The following is a 19772-nucleotide window of genomic DNA, read 5'->3' on the forward strand; positions in this document are numbered from 1 at the left end:
TCGGGAAGCCATTTATGCCTAAGGAGAGATTACATGTGAGGTTTAAGATGGTTGAATACTAAAATGTAGCATAGGACTTGGTTTCTTCTGACATTCCCCACCACCGTGGGGTGGGTTTTTTTTCCTTTTTTTGTTTTAAGGATCTCTACAGAGACAGGTTTGTCACATCTAGACATTCAGAGAGTTCACCCTATGGCTTTGAGCCTGTCTTTGAATGGGCATCCAGCTGCAGCTTGGTTCACAAATGAGCACACCTATGCAGTGGTTCAGAAAACAGGAATGAGGTGAGGAAAAACACTGGTTTCAGTGTTTAACAAAGGCAGGTATCCATCCCTGGGAGGGAGGGCCTCCTTATGCAGCTTGCTAACTGCCACAACTCTAAAGAAGGAATCAAAGAGTCAAGAGAGATGGCTCTTGGTGGAGCCTGTAGGAGTGGCGCACCCGGTATTACCTTAGCTCAGAGGTGGGCAGTTGGAAACAATCCCAGACTGCTAGCTTTGAGGCCAAAGCAATGTTCTTGCAGGTAGGGTGAACTTCTTAGCCTGAGCTCTCAATTCTGAAATGTTCGTAATCTTACCAGCACAATGGAAAGAGTGAGTGAACTTCTCTCCCGTTCCATTGTCAAGGTGGGCTCTTGAGGAAGCGGGCTCAGAAGGAGAGGTATCCATCAGAGGTGCTTGTGAAAGGTCTAGAGCACAAGTCCTGTGAGGAGTGGCTGAGGGAAGCGGGGCTGTTTAGCGTGGAGAAAAGGAGGCTCAGGGGAGACCACAGCTCTCCACAGCTACCTGAAAGGAGGTTGTAGTGAGGTGGGTGTCGGTCTCCTTTCCCAAGTAACAAGTGATAGGAACCATTTCTTCACTGAAAGGCTTATGGAGCATTGGAGCAGGCTGCCCAGGGAAGTGGTTGAGTCACCAACCCTGGAGGTATTTAAAAGAGGTCTAGATGTGGCACTTAGGGACATGGTTTAGTGGTGGACGCGGCAGCGTTGGGTTTGCGGTTGGACTCGATGATCTTAAAGGTCTTTTCCAACCTAGATGATTCTATGATTCTATGGTCTTCAGCCCCAGAAAATTGATGTAGTTCCATTTGTGTTTTAGCACAACCCAACCAAACGGTGACAGATGTTAATGTTGCAGGGAGCTATGCAAACTTTCAATTTACACTGCAAGGAAAATTCCATTTAAAATCATCTTTTCATCCCTAATCAGCATGAGGAGTCAAAACAGCATTCTTTTTTCCTGAAATGAAAATTTCTGAGAAAAATGAATTTTAAAATGTGGACATGTTTCATTCCATCTTGGTCAGACAGTTTCTCCTCTTGGGCACGTCACAGTTAGAGCCCTTGGCATCCTAGTCTTCCGTATGGAACAGCTATTGTGAGTTTTTCTTCCATGTTGTTTTAACAAGAAGAGAGATGCAGCCAGCGCAGCTAAGACCATACCACACCTAGACCACAAAGGCCAACAGAAGCATGGGAACCCAGGCCCGCCTTCCACGAGGCATTTCATCAGGTCACGCAAAATGGATCATTGCAAACTGCCTAAGAAGCCACAGTGCCTTAACTCAGGCTGTTCTAATCCAGCATTAAATATCTTCTGGAGAGACAATTTAAAAATGGAAGAAAAATTAAAATGTTCCTTAAGGAAAGCCTCAATGGGTGAAAAGTGCCCTGCCCATTGAAAACAACAATGACAGGAAATTCCTAAAGACGTCAATTATAGAAGATGATTGTCACCAATATGCAGCTAACTGTACTTTACAAAGGCTGGGAGATGCTGTGAGCACCAGTGTTTAGGTTTATTTTAACAAACGTGCATGAATAATTCCTGTTCATACTGCCGTACTAACATAAAAGAAGAAATTGAGACACTATGGCATGCTGAGAGGAAAGGTTTAATCCACTTGGGTTTATAACATGTCCTCGGGTTTGAGGGAAAATTAGACTGGTAGGGCTTGTTCAAATGGCTTAAACTACCATTTGTATTTGCATCTAATCACGTTGGGTTTATGTGGTATGTTTAATGAAAGAATACCTGTTTGGGTAAGTCAGAAACGATACAGCATGCGATAGCTCAGTCAAGCCATAGCTCCCATGAATGGCTTACTGTTAAGTAGCACTAATGGAAGGATATCAGTATCCAATATTTCCAAGCACAATCAACAAACAACGTACTCTGCGAACACCATCCATCCAATCATGCAACAGACATCCCTTGGTCAACAACACAACTAGGTAAAAGCACACTTGGTAAGTTCTTGCATTTAGTTCCAGTTTCTTAGACATTCAGCACCCATTAGTAACTTGTCAATCATTGGCTCAACAAGTAGCTCCCCTTACCTAGAATCTCATCAAAGATTTTGTATAAGCCAGGCACAAAGGTCACAGCTCGGCAGTTCAGGCCCACGTCCTCATCAAAAACCCACACCTGCTAAAATAAGAAGGCAAGAAACACATGAGGTCCCCGGTACACCTCCTCTTCTGGGCCATCAGTTTGTAAAGCAGATGTTTTGTCCCTTATAAACTGTCCTGGTTTCGGCTGGGATAGAGTTAATTTTCTTCCTAGCAGCAGGCATAGTGCTGTGTTTTGGATTTAGTAGGAGAAGAATGTTGATAACATGCTGATGTTTTTATTTGTTGCTGAGTACTGCTTATGCTAGCCAAGGACTTTTTCAGCTTCCCATGCTCTGCCAGGCGCACAAGAAACTGGGAGGGGGCACAGCCAGGATAGTTGATCCAAACTGACCAAAGGGCTATTCCATACCATATGACGTCATGCTCAGTATATAAACTGGGGGGGGGGTGGCCAGGGAGCAGGGATCGCTGCTCGGGAACTGTCTGGGTATCGGTCGTCGGGTGGTGAGCAATTGCATTGTGCATCACTTGCTTCGTGTATCATTATTATTATTATCATTATTATACTGTTACTATTAGCATTACTATTTTACTTTATTTCAATTATTAAACTGTTCTTATCTCAACCCAGGAGTGTTTCTCACTCTTACTCCTCCGATTCTCTCCCCCATCCCATCGGGGTAGGGGGAGTGAGCGAGCGGCTGCGTGGTGCTTAGTTGCTGGCTGGGGCTAAACCACGACATAAACAGACGTTAACGACTCCTCACCTGCACCCAGGAGTTCAGGTGGCTTAGCCCCACAACCCTCCCTTGCCCCGGGCCTCCCGCACCTGGGGCACCAGCTCCACGGAGCCGATGTAGGTGTCGGGATGGAGCAGGATGTGCTCCAGCTGCGTCTTCTTCTGGTACGTGTGCTCCACCGAGATCCGCTTCTGGGTGCCATCGCCCCTGGGCACCCGGGGGTTCCTGTCCGCGGGCTGCTCGGGGGGAGAGGCAGTGGCAGTGAGGGATAGCGGGATGCGGGAGGGGAATTGGGGGGGATCAGGTCGGGGGGGAGTTGGAGTGGGCCCAGATGGCGGGGGACCCCGACACAGTACCAGGGGAGACGGGGAGGATGCCGGGAGGGGCCTGAGGAGAACGTGCATGGGGGAGATCTCAGAGGAACGGGGGATCTGAGGAGAGCGGGGGCACTGGGGGAAGAGGCCGCGAGGGGGGCCCGGCGGGAGCTGACAGAGGCCCTGGACACCCAGGGGACGGGGCGGCAGGGGAACCCCAAGCCCTGCGGGGACAGTGGGGCGGGAGAGAGTGGCGGGGGCCGCACGCCCTGGGAGGGGCGACAGGGACTGCTGGGGCTCCACTCGGAAGGGACAGTGGAGGGACGGACAGCGGGATCCACCAAGAGAAGAGCGAGGGGAGGGCACTGTGCGGCGGGGCCCAGCGCCTGCACGCTTGCCCTTGGTGCTGGGATGCACTGGGACGCACTGGGCACCTTCTGGGGACGCGCAGGGACCTACTGGACAGGCCCTGGGCACCCACTGGGCTGGCCCTCGTGTCACACTGGGGCATACTGGGCAGGCACCGGCACTGTATTGGGCAGGCCCGGGCACACACTGGCACCCACCGGGCAGGTCCCGGGGACATACTGGGAGGCACTGGGCAGGCCCTGGGGGAACACTGGGGACACTGGGGCACAGGACTGGCTCTTCAACAGGCGCCGGGCCCTGGAGCGTGCCCCCCCGTGCCCACCCCACCGCCACCGACCGGGGGGCTGCCACCACGTGCAGGCAGAGACCCAAACCTCTCTGCTGCTGCCAAACCCCCCGCCCCAGCCCTGCCCGCACACCCTTGCCTTCCTCCTCCTCTGCGGAGAGCCTGACGCTGCCTGCTTCTTGGCCATTCTGCCTCCTCCTGCTGCCCGCACTCCTGCAGAGGCAAAGCCTGCTGCCTGCACCCTGGCAGAGGCTGCTCTGCTGACACAGCGCCCAGCAACACCCATATTACTGCAAATGGAACCCTGTGACTTCACCGGCCCTCTGGCATCCCCTCCCTGCCCACACCCCCCATTTCTGCTCATCCCAACGGGGATGAAGCCCATGCGTGGCTCCAGACCCTCTCCCCATTCCCCGGGATGGCTGCAGTGTGGCCCCCCCATGCCCCTCGCCCATGCCCTTCACCCTTTGCCACAGGCTCTGGTGTCCCGGAGGGGAAAAAGGAGCAGCGCTGCTCGTCACTTAGGAGGAGCACAGTGAGTAGAGCCTTTCTGACCTCCAGTTCTCCCACGACCTCGTCCATGAAATCTCCTGAATTCTGGTTGGAAGCAACTGCCAGCTGGATAGCATCACTGAGGGGCTGATGAGAAGGAGAATGCTTGTCACCCCAAGTGAGGGGCACTGCCTTTCTGTAACACAAGGAAACGGTTCCCACATCCCAAGGAAAGGGAAAAAAAACCAAACCTCTGCAACTCCCTACAGCTACCAGAACCTCACAAGTAGCCCAACAGATGTCCTGGGCCATTTTCTGCTCTCTGTGCCTACAGCAGCCTCCATGTCCTTGCGCTGCAGAGGGGTCTCATGGATGCTGAGCCAAACAGCCAGGTTCTACCTTCACTACCTTGGTGCCATCTGCAGCAGACACAAAGTCAAAGGGCAAACTGAACTTCCAGGCAAAGTGGAAGCTTTTCTGGGTCCCCTCCATAGCCGCTGGGGGCAAAAATATAAGGAGAAAAAGAAAAAGGAGCAGCGGTCAGTAAGACACCACTGCAGGCAGAATGCCAACATATGCAGGAGTGGTGGAGCAGATGGAGACCAGAGCCTGATTTAGCTGGCAAGGCCTCCTCACTGGAGGGCAAGGCCAGGAGAGTCCTCCCCTAGGGTCTGAAAAGCAACAGCAGCAGCAAGGCGTTGACAAGAAGACACAAAAAGAAAAAGACTTCTTGTTGCTTTATCCACAGTGCTTGACTAAATTACAGAGGGATTCTGGTATGTTCTAAACGAATAATGCTTTGCGGCTTAGAACATGTCAGTTCACTTGCTGTGCGGCAACCAGGAATGTTTCCCAGGCACAGCCCTACGATTTTTGCTGTGTGTCCACATGACCTGGACACCATTGCCAGTACAGCCATGCCTCTCCCTCCACTTTGGCCTTTTTAACCAGAACTCCCCACGGCCCTTATGCCATGGCACCTACCTGCCTGTGAGGCAAGGGCACGCTCACAGTCTACACAGGACTCAACTGCTGGATATCTTTAACAGGCAGTCGGGTCCAGCTACCCCAGCCTCAGCAGGCCAGAGGCTTCCTTTCAGCTTTGGAACAAATCTCCTGCATGCTTACAGGATGTGCTGACACAGCAGTGACGGCTCAGTTTTGATAGAGAGGCAGCCTGTGTGCCAGCACAGGAGGATGACTCCAGCTGATCCGCCTTTGCTCACAGAAGCCACAGCTGACGTCGTTCACACTCCAAACGCTCGCCAGCGAGCACTGCCCAGGCAGCCACTCCCCACCTCTTTGCAGGAAGCTGCAGCCACTCTTCTGCAGGCTGGGCCTGTTAAGAGCTGCGGGCTGATCATTTCCTACTCTGGGTGCAATACAGCAAATGAAGGCAAGGCCCAGCACTCTCTTGGAGCAGCGTCTGCTCACACAAGAACACTAAGAGCAGGATTCATCTAGGCAGAGCTTCTGTTGACAGTAGGGCTACCAACACCAAGTCCGTTTGCCTCGCACTTCCCATACAGCCCGTGCAATCGGTGGATTCAAGGCGGGCTTGGCACATCCTGTACGAAAGGCTTCTATTAGGTGAGATCAATCATGCCCTAAACTGAGACCCTAAGCGGGTTAGGAGTCAGGAAACAAGACTCATCTGAGCTAAGAAATGGGAAGCGCAAAGTATAGGAAAGCAGAAAGGGCAGAGGACCAGAGAAGAATGTCTCATGTAGCACCCCTGCAGAACATGTCAGAACAGGGTTGTACTACATCATGCAATAGTCACATCACAGAACAAGAAAGGAATGCCCTCTTCCCTCACATCACCTCTGACAGGACTGCTTCTAAATAACCACGTACAATTCCGCTGTACGTACCACCTTACTGGAAACACAGTGACAAAAGGAAGGCAATTTAGAAGACAGCAAAGCCGCGGAATATAGTAAGAGTGCTATCAGGAAAGACAGGAGACAGCTAAACATACCCAACTACACTGGTTTTATCTGGCGAGGGAAGAAAGAACAGCGTAGCAAAGTTTTTTAAACCACGGGAAGAGACAAGAAATAGAAGGCAGCGTAACCATAAAAAGTAACATATGGGCCAAGTGTCTGCTGGGACTGTTATCAGTCAAAGTTCCACCAGATCACAGCTCAGACGCTACCCTTACCATGAGACAAGCAGGAGCCTGATGGTAATAGGATGCGTGCGTGCTTGGGAACCTCTCCTGTCCAGCTGTGTCCCACAAGGCTGTAAGACACAAAAAAACAAGCTGAGAATGACACAACTTTCCCAGTTCTCTTTTCCTCACAGCTTAAACCCAGGATGCAAAGCCCAGTCCATCTACTCAGGGTCACAAATTAGGTTTCACCACACTAATCCAAAACATTCCAGGGCTAAGAGATTATGCAAAACTAGGGAAAACCTTCTCTTAGCTAGGCTTAGCTAGGAGTTGTGCTGACACTGAACTTGGCTGTAAATGCAGTAACAAAAGAGAAGTCAGATGTGATTATCACTACGGCGTCCAGATCCAGTGTTCTAACACAGTTCAGCAATATCTTTCTTGTCTTCACTTGACCAACCTAATGATGTGATCCCCAGACAGATTATGCTATAGAAATAACTTAGGAACAATGAAAAACAGGCAGACATGAGAAACACCCAGAAAAGACTGAGCAAAAAATTGCTGATCATGCCGGAATGCTTGCTTACTTGCACTCCTTCTCTCAATGTTTATCTTTCGACTTCTTTTTCTTCTTGACCTTCTTGTATTTTTTTCATTCCTTGGACACCTATCTTTCAGCATTTCTTTTCTATTTCATTTCCGCTTCCTTCTGTGTGGGTGTCTTTTCTTTTGCCATTTCTTAGTTTTTCATTTTCCCAGGAAAGGTCCTCAAAATGTGAACGAGCTGACACAGGAGGAAGTGCATGCCTTTCACAAGAATATTTTTCAGATTGCTGCTGAGGTACTGAACAATGATGTAAGTTTGCTCTGTGCCTGCTGAAGTGATGCACATCTTCCTCTCTAGAGAGGGCGTTGTGAGGCCACCTGCTTTCGCAATGCTAATCCTTATGCGACCTGTTGTTGTAAGCCTGACTCCATTTGTCAAAGTCGTTATCACACTGAGAGGACTTTCTCTCTCTACCATCTCTATTCCATGAGAGGAATAATAATCATTGTAGTGTCTGCATTTGCCCCATCTCCGTGGTTCATCTTGATACTATCTTTCTCTGCTCCAAGTCCTCTCTCCTTTGCAATGATAATGCCTATTCCTGTCTTGTTCTGTTCTTTCTCTGCTTCGGGATCTAGAACGAGAATATTTTCCAGAGCTTCTGACATTATTTGGACTGTTTCTTTCATTATGGGAAGAGCTGTACTTGCTTTCCTTGCGATAGTCCTGCTTATGACAATTCTGCTTCTTTCTTTCCACACTGCGAGAGTACCTCCTCTTGTGGGAATGATCATCTGCTCTGCTTCTGGTTTGCTTCTCCTTCTCCCTCTCTTCAGTGTCTGAGTTTTCTCTTTTCTTGCCGTCGTGGTTCTTGTCCATTTTTTGAGAGTTGTGTATTTTTTTCTTATCTTTTTTTCCTATGTTTATCTCCTTCCCATTTTTTATTACTCATATTACTCGCAGTCCCTCATTTTCTCTAGAAAATGGACTCACCAAAACGTTATCCAGCTTTGTAATAGAAGAGTCATTAACAGGTGGTACCTCTACATAGCTATTAGAAATGTCCTTTGCATCTTGGCATTTATCTCTAATATCTAGAGATGCAAGTTTGTTAGAAATACATTCACTGTCAGACTTTATGGAGGAAGTTTGCTCTGATTTCTCTTCGCTCTCAGGAGACCCTTTCATGTACAAAGGATTTTCTTTTGAAATTCGTTCAGGTTCTTTTGATCTTCTTTCTTTGTCTTTGTCTCTACTGTCTTCAGACTCACACCGCCCAAGGAATTCCCCTTCAGCGTCCAAGGATTTTTTTCCTGACTTTGTGCTGACCATTGATACTGGGATGCACATTATCAGCTTTTGTGATAATCCCTTCAGCAACTTCTTCTGTGGTAGAAATGGTTTCAGTAACGGTTTTGAGTAAGAAGATTCTCAACCTCACAGCTAAAGTTGAAAGGAATCTTCCTGGATTCTTCAGGGGCAAACAGTGCTTCCATCACTACAGTTTCTAGAAGAGCGTCATTCTCAGAAGATTTCTGAGGCCCAGGGGCACTACGCAAGATAAAAACATGTTTTTCACCTGAAAAAGGCCATCTAAAAGATGAATGTTAGGAGTAAAATCCCCCTAGGTAAAAAAATTGGTGGCTACTGGAAAACTCTGAAAGACATTCCCTTTAGAAACCTAATGATGACACCTTCCTCAGCTCCAGGAGAAGGTGGGTTTTCTTCCTCTTGATTCTGCAAGTATTGCATTAAAAACCCCACACCCAACACATCTGTCTCCCTTCACTTGCTGCTCTGAATCACATCAACAGCCAAAGCCACTGGATTTGCTCTCCCCACAACTAGAAAAAAGTAAAGACATGGCTTTCCCTCTCTCTCCCAAATGGCAGAGCAGGTGGTGGGAACTTACATTCACACAGCCTAGGATGGAAAAAGGTGAGAGAGGAATAGAAAGAGTATTCCAGACAATGGGGAAAAAATGGAAGAACATTCTATGAAGAAACAAAAGTTTTCCAGGAGGCATCCGCCTGTATTTAAGATCAGCATGATAAATGCTCAGTGCTCAGGTTTGCAACACTAGATGTACAGCGTGGAATTCTCTGGGCTGATTTAAATCTTTCTATTCAATAGTATTAGGAGACAGGTAAAACAGTGATAATCTTGTGTGAAACCTTGTTTTAGTCAGAGTGTTCTCATTTTACCTTATTTCCTCTGACAAGCTCTTCAACTGGCTCTATGTGAGAGATTCTAAGATTATTCCTTGAGGAACCGGCAACAAAGCTATAGGCATCTACAATTAAAACATAGAAGTTAACAGACAGAAAAAAATACTCTCCTTAGTAGAAAACTACTGTTTGCAATGTTTCTACACTGGAAGTTAAACCAGGTCACTTTGAGTTATATGCGCTATCCCCGTTTTACACATCACCCCACTCACCCCCCCAAATATACTTTATGAAACTTAGCAAGTATTATCTCAGAGGAACTTCTCTTAAGGTGACGTGTTCTCGTATGTCAGCTCAGCTCTGCAAATTCTAATGGGATAACAGCACAAGGTGTTGTGATGACATTTGCTGCTGCGTGTTTTCTCGGTATTTCACATCAATTAGGAACATTATAATGCTCCTGAACACCGAATACATCCCAGGAGAGAAATTCCAGATGCAACAAACATAACTCGCCGTTTCAAGCAATCCGTTTGTTCTAGAAAAGAAAATCTCAGAAGGTTTAACAGGTTGGACTTGGCAAGTGGAATCATCACGTCTCAGTCCATTTTCTTTAGATTCATGATCTAAACTTCTACTTAAATTGTCTCAAGAGCATAGTCTTCAGTGCTTTAGGAAGCTGAGTTGGAAGTATAAAGTAATGAAGAAGCACGGCTGCACAATTTAGGATTAGCCACTCTTTGAATAACTCTGGCTGTAGCATGAGGGCTGTGAAGAAAGCTGCAGTGCAGAAGGAAAAAAAACCCTCAGATACTAAAAAAACAACAAAAAAAACCCACATCAAAACCAACACCCACTATCAATTTGGTGCCATTATCTGCCCCCCTCAAATTACCTTAATCGTATGAGGAGAAAGGCGTGCTCCCAGAAATGCAGCCTGCTCACTATTAGCCCACGGCTGACCAAGCAATGAACAGGGGTAAGACGGAGCTGGTAAGTAAGAAGCACGTTCTCCGAGTGTCAAATCACAGTGCCTGGGGAAAAGAGCAGGGATCTTAGTTTAGGGTTTTTCTTTCAGCCTATTCTTGGACTAAACCCCATCCTATAATTTTATAGGAACAGTTCATATGACACACAAGACATATACGGAAGACTTAGCCAAAACTGAAAATTAGATAATGGTCTTCCTACAATGACTATCCTTTTCAGAGCCATAACTCACCCTTACACCATCTATGGCCTTCATTTCTCCTCTTTTCTAAATTAGCCACCTACAGAGAGCAAATCTATAGCAATGTACACAAGCGCAGCAGCTGAAGCCCAAGCAATGAAAGATAATAACGGCACGGGCAATTTCAGGTTTGACAGAACCGAATTATACAAGTAGTAATCTCCTCCTAGGACAGAAAGAAAAACACTTGAAAGGAAGAAAAAGATCAGTAACAGGAAAGTAAATATATTCTCAACACATTTAGTATTTGTTATTACCTGATATAAAAAAGTACAGAAGCCTGCTGATTGAGAACTGCTTTGATATCAGAAAGGTCTACCGAGGCATCGTTCATTCCATACCAAAGTCCGTTACTGGCCTGCAAATAGAGACAATGATTCCTTTAGATGAACTGCATGGCTTCCAAATGGCATCACGGTTAGAACACTACAGAACAAAACACAGCAAAACAAATCAGACAAAACATAGAATGCAACCTTTCCCCCTAAAAACAGTGGTTACCAGTAAGGTTTGAATTTCTTTGTCAGCACTAGAAATCAAGCTGATAGCTGCCTTTATGAAGCAGAGAGAGTGTCCTGTGGTACAGCTGAAACCCCTCTGTACAAGAACTGCATATCAAGCATAGATGAGTGGTTCTCCAGCTGATTGGGACATACAGACATGCTTGAAGATCCAGGACATTTTACATTCTAAAGAGAGACCAAGAAGATTCAAAAATTATCCTGAAATACTCCATGGAATGGCCTGAGAAAAACACTTCTAAAAACACAGACTAGGATTATATGAATATATTTTTTGATTCATTTAAAAATACCTGTTCTCATAAACAACATCTAATAACTTAAGTTGCAGAGAAATGTTTTCTGCAGAATTAGCTCTTTAAGAGTCAGGTATGTTCTTATGGCCACACAGGGACTTTATCATACCTTGTCGATCTTTCCACCTGTAAAATTTACAAATCTCCTCAGTGCTATTGGGAGAATCTTGGGAGAACGATGTATCGTATACCTCCTTGATACAGCAACCATCTTTTTACACTTTAAAAACAAGCACAGACAAATGTTTAAAAGCATATTTCCCCACCACCACCCCAAAGTCAAACAAGGTTTCATCTCTTCACACACGCTTATGCTATTTGAGTGATAGTACCTGCATAATAGGTTTTTTCTTTTCAGAAATCCATACACTGCATTTCAGGTTTGTGAATCCAGAGAAGGTAGCAGGATATAAGAGGACAGCTCTACAGAACAAAGAAGAAAGGGTTTAGAACATTATCTTTTCATAGCCAAACAAATGTCTGGACATGCATCTTTGTTACGCCAAAAAGGTCAGGCTTCCCAACAACTCGGCACGAAGCAGGACCAGGAATCTCTCACTAGAGCACATCACCAGAACGTCAGGCAAGGGCACCATTTCTTGTTATACCAAAGCGGCGGCTATTTTGAACACATGTCCTGGATACACTCCTTCAGCTTTCTGCTAGAATGCAAATCTTAAAAGTGCAACAAGAGAGTCTGGGTCCTCAGGACTAGAAACTGCAAGTAATTTCCAAAATGGATCATAGATCAATGTAAAAAATATAGTGGAAGGAAACAGGCATTCTGCAGGAGGGAGACATTGGACAGTAATAAGTCTTCATGTACTGAGTTGCCTGGAAAGACACCGAAACCATCTGCACCCCTTCGTAACAGAATTGTTGCACTGCGCACTCAAAGGGAGGGCCTGCAGAGTGAGCTGTGAAATTCAACCGCTAGCACAGACAAAGACTGGAACACGTCAGTTCACACCATCAAGAAAAACACTGTTGAGAGTTAACAAATAGAAAGAATTAAATAGTCTCTTTCAAATTCTGATGTCAAAATGCAAGGCACATAATTCCAAACTGATGGGGAAGTAATACCAGCTTCCATACGAGCAATGGAAAAGATACTGTACAAATGCTAAACCTTTCTCTTTAAACTCACAAAAAGACTGAAACTTCTGGGTTTATGTGAGACTCAACTGATCACAGCCCACATTGATGAAGGAACGTGCAATCCAGATGTGAGGTGCTTATCAGAGTTATCTTACTCTTCCTCCGCCAGAATCTGTAAACTATGAGAATCCTTCATACGTTACACGGTGCTTGCTAGGATACACAGGCTGAAATGAACCTGGGATTAAACTGTTGTAATAGCCTATTGGATGCTCTTTATGCAGCATCTGCATTCAAATGTACTAATTAACTTCTAGTTTTCCAACAACAAAAAGCAGGTATTCCTGTAGAATAAAGTGCCAGAAAATGAGAAGCAGTTCACTGATGGGTCCTGTCGTCTTGTGGGCAAGCATCGGAGGTGGAAAGCTGCTGCACGGAGTCCTATACGACAAGTCAAGAAACTGCTGAAGGCATGGAGTCGAGTCAGTTTGCAGAGGTGAAAGCCATCCAGCTGGCTTCAGATATTGCTGAAGGAGAAATGTGTCCAGTGCTTTATCTCTGTACTGACCATGGGTGGTGGCAAATGCCCTGTGGGGTGGTTGCAGCAATGGAAGCAGAGCAACTGGCAGCGCAGGGGCAAACCCACCTGCAAAATCTGGTGCTGGAACAGCAGAGCATCCACAGCAGACAAGTTGTCTTCTCTAAGGTCGACCTCTGTCTGCTCTAAGCACATAGTGGGCATCACCTTCAGGTCCATTTTCAAAAACCAAAGCAGCCTTGAGTGCACTCTGCTCAGGTGCTGGAGCCTACAGAAGCTTTTCTAGGAAGGGGTCATGAGCCTGTATGGTCGGACTCTCCCTCATCCCTGCACAGGGACCCTGGATGTGTGGAAGAGGGGTGCTCCAGGGTTGGGATCTGGACCCAGGGGCTGCCAAGAGCACTGGATGGGCTTTCTGGGCAATCATCTCACCATCCTAGAAAGCAGCAGCTTTATGATTTAATTACAAAGTGAGCCTTACCCTGCCACTAGATATTTACATACATGTTATCCCTATTCACATAAACCACTGACCAAGCCTGAGACTAAGATTGGACCCAGCCGCACCTCGACTCCTCTCTGAAAAGGAGTTTAGAAAGCAAGGGGGTCTGTTCTGAACCTCGGGACTCAACGGGAGGGTCCCCCTTATCCCCTGCACACACAATCTCTCTGTGAATCATTCCAGCTCAGTGTAACTCAATTTCCCTTTATGCACTTCTTCCATCTAGTAATAGAGTGAACCTTGCCGTCTTCGAATCTGTAACTAAAGTCACTCTTTTGATCAGTTTTGTCTGATCACTTTGTTAATCACTGAGGACTGAGTGTTATTAAAATATCACAGTCAAATCCTGCCATTTGCCACAAGTAAATTCTCAACTGCTACTAAATCAAACTGTGTAAAGTCACTCTTTCATAACAAATTAACATAATCAGCAGGATTCACAAACCTGCGTTCGCGACAGTTTGGCGTAGTCGGCAGGATGGTAAGCAGTAGCTCTGATTACTTAAAAACAAAGGGAGTAAGTCCGAGTCCTAAATTCTCAGAAGAATGGGCTTGTGATAACTGGCATGATAGGGAAGCTGTGGAAGAACAGCTAAAAGTTACCAGGGGAAATATTAAAAATGGGAAAGGAAAGGGAGTCATTTGCAAAATGCTAGGCACCTGCTTAGAAGCTGCCTGCAAAGACTGAGAAAGGTTTCATAGAAGGGAGCAGGATCTAAAGGACGAACTAGAAGGCAGGAAGGCAGCGGAATTAATACTGTCCCTACAAATTGAACAACTACAGAAACAGTTACAGAAAGAAAAGGAGGAAAACCAAAAATTGGCAGAGAAGGTTGAGATGATGCTTGTGCAAGCTCCCAATCCCCTTGACATTGTACAAATTAGGAAATTAATTGTATCCCCTGAAGAATGGGATGGAAACATCTGCGCTGACCCCGATGATAACAAAACGGTGTAAGATGATGATTCTTTATCTCCTCCAAATGCCCCTACATATGTAGCGAGGCCCATTATAAAAACAGAAGAAACTACTGGGCCTCGGGCTGGAGCAGGAAATAACCCCATGTGATCCAATCCAAATGGCTGACCTACAAGAACGCTATGGCCCTAAGCCAGGCAAAACTGAAACTGAGTATTTCTGGAGAGAACGTTTAACTGGCGGAGATAGAATTTTACTAAACGGCGAGGAAACCAATGGATTCTGGGGCCCTGGTGTCTTTTCAAATGCTGCCTCCAGGCCTCCAGATGATCCCCACTCCATAACCAGCAGAGTGGCATACTGGGCCGATGGAATTGATATAGGGGAGAGAGGAGAACCTCTAGTAATGCCTATTAAATCCCTAAATGAACTTTCCACAGCTGTTACAAAAGCTGCCGGTATCCAGGCCATGCATGATCGCAGCCCTCTTGACGTTCCCATATCAGCAATCGTGGATCATGAGAGGCTAAAGCCCTTAATTAAGGGAGCCCCTGCTATGCTCAAACCCTACCTCGTTGCAAAACGAGATGAAATTAGGAGGGACGCAGAGTTCAGTGCCCTGTTAGACATGAGGGAGGTTGCCAACAAACAGGAAGGGGCCCTAGTGCGCAGACATCTCCCCACGTGGGCAACACTGATGCACAACATCATCAATCATGGATGAGAAATGGGATGGGGTAATCCATCTGTTGAAACCCAAAATCCTAGTGATAACATCAGACAAATTAAACAAACACCCCAAAAGAGTTCCCAGGAACCAAAATCCATTAATCGTCAACCTAGGGGTCAGAGGTGGAGAGAACTACAGAATCAAGCACTGATATTAGGCATGCCGAGAGCTGTAATTCAGAAACAACCTGCCAGCATTATCCAAGATCTAATTCATGCAGTTCAAAGACACCATCGGAGAGAAAACATTTCCAACACTCAGATACCATCACCAGCTCCGAGAGGGGGTGATGACTGTCCTGGTTTCGGCTGGGATAGAGTTAATTTTCTTCCTAGCAGCAGGCATAGTGCTGTGTTTTGGATTTAGTAGGAGAAGAATGTTGATAACATGCTGATGTTTTTAGTTGTTGCTGAGTACTGCTTATGCCAGTCAAGGACTTTTTCAGCTTCCCATGCTCTGCCAGGCGCACAAGAAACTGGGAGGGGGCACAGCCAGAATAGCTGATCCAAACTGACCAAAGGGCTATTCCATACCATATGACGTCATGCTCAGTATATAAACTGGGGGGGGGTTGGCCGGGGAGCAGGGATCGCTGCTCGGGAACTGTCTGGGTATCGGTCGTCGGGTGGTGAGCAATTGCATTGTGCATCACTTGCTTCGTGTATCATTATTATTATTATCATTATTATACTGTTACTATTAGCATTACTATTTTACTTTATTTCAATTATTAAACTGTTCTTATCTCAACCCAGGAGTGTTTCTCACTCTTACTCCTCCGATTCTCTCCCCCATCCCATCGGGGTAGGGGGAGTGAGCGAGCGGCTGCGTGGTACTGAGTTGCTGGCTGGGGCTAAACCACGACATGACCCTTTCCTTCCCCAAAATCCAAGATCAAAAAACAAGTAGTGCCTGGACGACAATTGGGTCTGTCCATCTGGCAAGTGGACTCCTACCAATGGATAGATAATAATGGCCTATATATTTTAATCCCAGTTCGCCCTCAAAAACAATTCATCCAATTCCTAATAGACACCAGTGCACAAAATTCAATATTGACACAACAAGATGCTGAGAAGCTGAGTATATGACCCAGATGGCAAAGAGTTAAAATTACTGGCATGAACGGAGCAAGTGCTGTTTGTCAGACTGCAACGGTTCATTTATGGCTCCCGGGTGACAAACGCATGCTGTCTACCCATTTGCAGTGAAAAATCTTAATGAAAGAATTTTGGGCTTTGATGTTTTGAATGGCCGAACCTGGCGCCTCCCAGACGGTGGGATGTGGTGCTTTGGTTCAAATATTAATCCTAACCTGATAAAGATCAGGAGCCTACAGTGCGTTTACTCCGTGCAGCCCCTGCACTCCCTAATTCAGAAGTTACTAACGTACCACAATACCCAGTTTCTGCTGAAGCTATTGATAACAGTGGTATAAAACACAGAATCACTACTAGGTGGATTTATCCTGTATCATTAAAGAGGGAACCTGCTTGGACTCTCCCCGCTGAAACAGGGGAGCTGCTGCTCTCTTTTGCAGCACCCCGCAGGATGGCGAACGGAAACGCTGTGTTCATGTTACTATTCCAAACCCTAGCAACGCTGCTCCTCTTAGCCTGTGAGCAAAGATCTATCACCTACCCCCACCGGAACTGTTGAAGGCTAACTCTGAAAAAAAACCAAAACAAAATACAAAAGAAAACAAAAGAAAACAAGGTCTACGTCACTTCGCATTTTGAACCATTTTGAACTGGTACAAAACTGAACCTTTGTAAACGGAGCAGCATTTGTAGTGCTTCATATATAAAACAATGCCTATTTTTAAGATTCATTACATATCTACGTAGATAGGCTTGCTGGAAAAGCTGGGTCTGTTGTAGACCAAATGCTACAAATTAAAGATTTGTGGCTTACCCGTTTCATTTCTACATTTTCTTGGAAAATGGTTCTAGCAAGATTTTAAAGATAAAATGTAAATACTGTACAGATATGGACTGATAGAAGTATTACTCGGTGCACGCAAGTGATTTGCATGACAAATACTCTGGATCAATCGTTGTTAAAAATGGGATGTTCTATGTAAATCCACTGCAGTATTCATGTTTTCATTTGTCATGAAGACCTGTGGCTTAAATCTGGTGATTTTCTCAAAAATAGGGTGAAACTGTACTATTGTATAGCTCCTCATTTACCAAGAACACATGGGAGGCAATTGCTCTTCTTTTTTTTTTTCTTTAAAGTGATTAAATTTTACAACATGTGTTATAACTGCTCTTGTAAGTAAAAGGCCCCGTTCCCTGCCTTTACACACACTAGTTTATATTATCAGGGTTAAATTTTCAGACAGAAAAAACTTTCAACTGCAACATAGATTGTTTCAGTGAAGTATGCTACAACTGTGAGTTTTATTCCATTAAGAGCTCGTTTCCCTCGAGAGTCACCCTAAATTAAGGAGGTATTTTGTTCCTGTTCCATGCAAGTCCCCTTCCACGAGTTTCAGTGAAATGTAAAGGGGGGGGTGCGGGTGAAAGCGGATCTCTGCTCCTCAGGTAGATTAATTAGACCTCCCCCAGTTAGAAACAGCTGACGCTGCTGCAGCTGCCCAGTCTGCTTCTCCACAGCTCTAATCTGAAGCTGTCACAAACTGCCCTCCCTCCATTTACTGCTTAGTAGCTACTTGGGGCAGTTGTTGCTTCTGCAGCTCTTCATCGGGGTGCAGCAGTCAACATCTAAACTCCTTTGATACTTTTAGGCCAGGGTTATTCATCAGACAAAAGACAAGACACCAAATCTTGGAGCCAAAGGACAAAAGAGGGAAAAAAGCCAGATACAGGAAAGCTATGTGGTTTCTTGGTCATGCTACTTTATGTCACCTCACATAACTGTTGCCATAGGAACATTAGGCAGGGGACACTTACCCTTTGGCTTTAGGGTGTTCTCCAGGTACCAAAATATTCCTTGCACTATTTAGTAAAACATTAACCTTGCTCCTTTTTGTCATAGTGTCACACACGGGAAAAAGCTACTGCTGAGCTTCCAACCTGCTGCTGGTTTTGGAAGCTTTTAACGTCAAAGGAGAAAGCCGTCTGCGTTCTTGCCTAGGCAGCTGAAGTCCCCAGTTACTTATCTTCCCTGGGTCACGCCGACAGCATCTTCTCACCCACCACTGAACGGAAGAGCTGATTTCAGGAGTATCAAACCCACTCTATACTATATAAATTTTACATGCTATATATATTTACAGTGGGGCAAGTGCTTTTTATCCTTAAAAACAAAAACCAAAACTTTAGACATCTCTGAACAACACAGCTTGTATCAACCAGGCAGATTATTCAGATGAACTGTATTTAATACAGGTTCCCCACTCACCTCCTGATGCAGGACCAGTGAAGAAGAAGTCCATCGCTGTTTGATAGCATTTAATAATAAAAATAGAAATCACAGCATGAACTTGTCTGTAACTAGACACTTTAGAGAGGCAAAACAGACAACCCAGACTTAAGACAAATGGCGGTATATTAAGACAATGTAATAAAAACATATGGAAGAGTAGACAAATAAACTTGAGAGAGACATTCAGAACTGCATATCCCGTGTTTCACAAGTATTCCCTGACCTGATCCTCTTCCACCAAGGGTACCTCTTCCTTGCTCCAGCCTTTCCACCTACTCTCTGGGACCTGGCACTCCTGAAGGCTGCTCTTGCTAGTAAAGGCTGAGCCAGAGAAGGCATTCAGTACCTCCGCTTTTTGCACGTCTGTGGAACCAGGTCCCCTGTCTCGTTGAGCAAGGGGCCCACAGTTTCCCTCGGCTGCTTTTTGTCTCCTGCGTACTTAAGAAGCTCTCCTGGCTATCTTTGACATCCCTGCCCAGATTCAATTCCATCTGGGCTTTGGCTTTCCTGACTTGGTCCCTGGACGCTCGGACAATGTTTCCATCTTTCTCCCAGGACTCCTGGCCTTGTTTCCACCCTCTGTAAGCTTCGTCTTGCATACAATCATGGAATCAGAATCATTTAGGTTGGCAAAGACCCTTAAGATCATTGAGTGCAACTGTTAACCTAGCACTGCCAAGGCACCACTAAAGCAGGTCCCTAAGCGCCACCTCTACATGGCTTTTAGATACCTCCAGCGATGGGAGGAGATGGATGAGGAGAAACTGGAGGAAAACATGAAGGAGGAGGAGGAGGAGGAGAAGGAGGAACACAAGAAGGAAGATGAGGATAAGGAGGATGAAAAGATAGGACAAGGATGAAAAGGAACAATGAGGAGGAGAAAGATGAGAAATGAGCAAGAGGAGGAAGAAGAGGAGGTGGAGGAGGAACAGGAGGAGAAGAAATAGGAAAAGGAAGAGGCATAAGAAGAGGAAGAGCAGGATGAGAAAAAGGAGAAGAAAGAAAGGAGGATGGCGACAGGAGGATAAGGGGGAAGAGGAAGAAGGAAAGGAGGAGGAGGAATAAGAGGAATAAAATTAAGAAGAGTAGGAGGAGAAGGAAGAAGAGGAAGAACAGGATGATGAAGAGGAGGAAGAAAAAGAGGAATATGAGGTAG

The 19772-nt window shown here is 45.9% G+C and overlaps 1 pseudogene; it reads right to left on the minus strand.

The window, feature by feature from the left end:
* Positions 1–10274: 10274 nt before the first annotated feature.
* Positions 10275–13291, minus strand: LOC142595826 (ubiquitin carboxyl-terminal hydrolase 42-like; annotated as a pseudogene).
* Positions 13292–19772: the final 6481 nt, after the last annotated feature.

Source organism: Pelecanus crispus, chromosome 23 (genome assembly GCF_030463565.1).
Source record: "Pelecanus crispus isolate bPelCri1 chromosome 23, bPelCri1.pri, whole genome shotgun sequence".
NCBI classification, from domain to species: domain Eukaryota; kingdom Metazoa; phylum Chordata; class Aves; order Pelecaniformes; family Pelecanidae; genus Pelecanus; species Pelecanus crispus.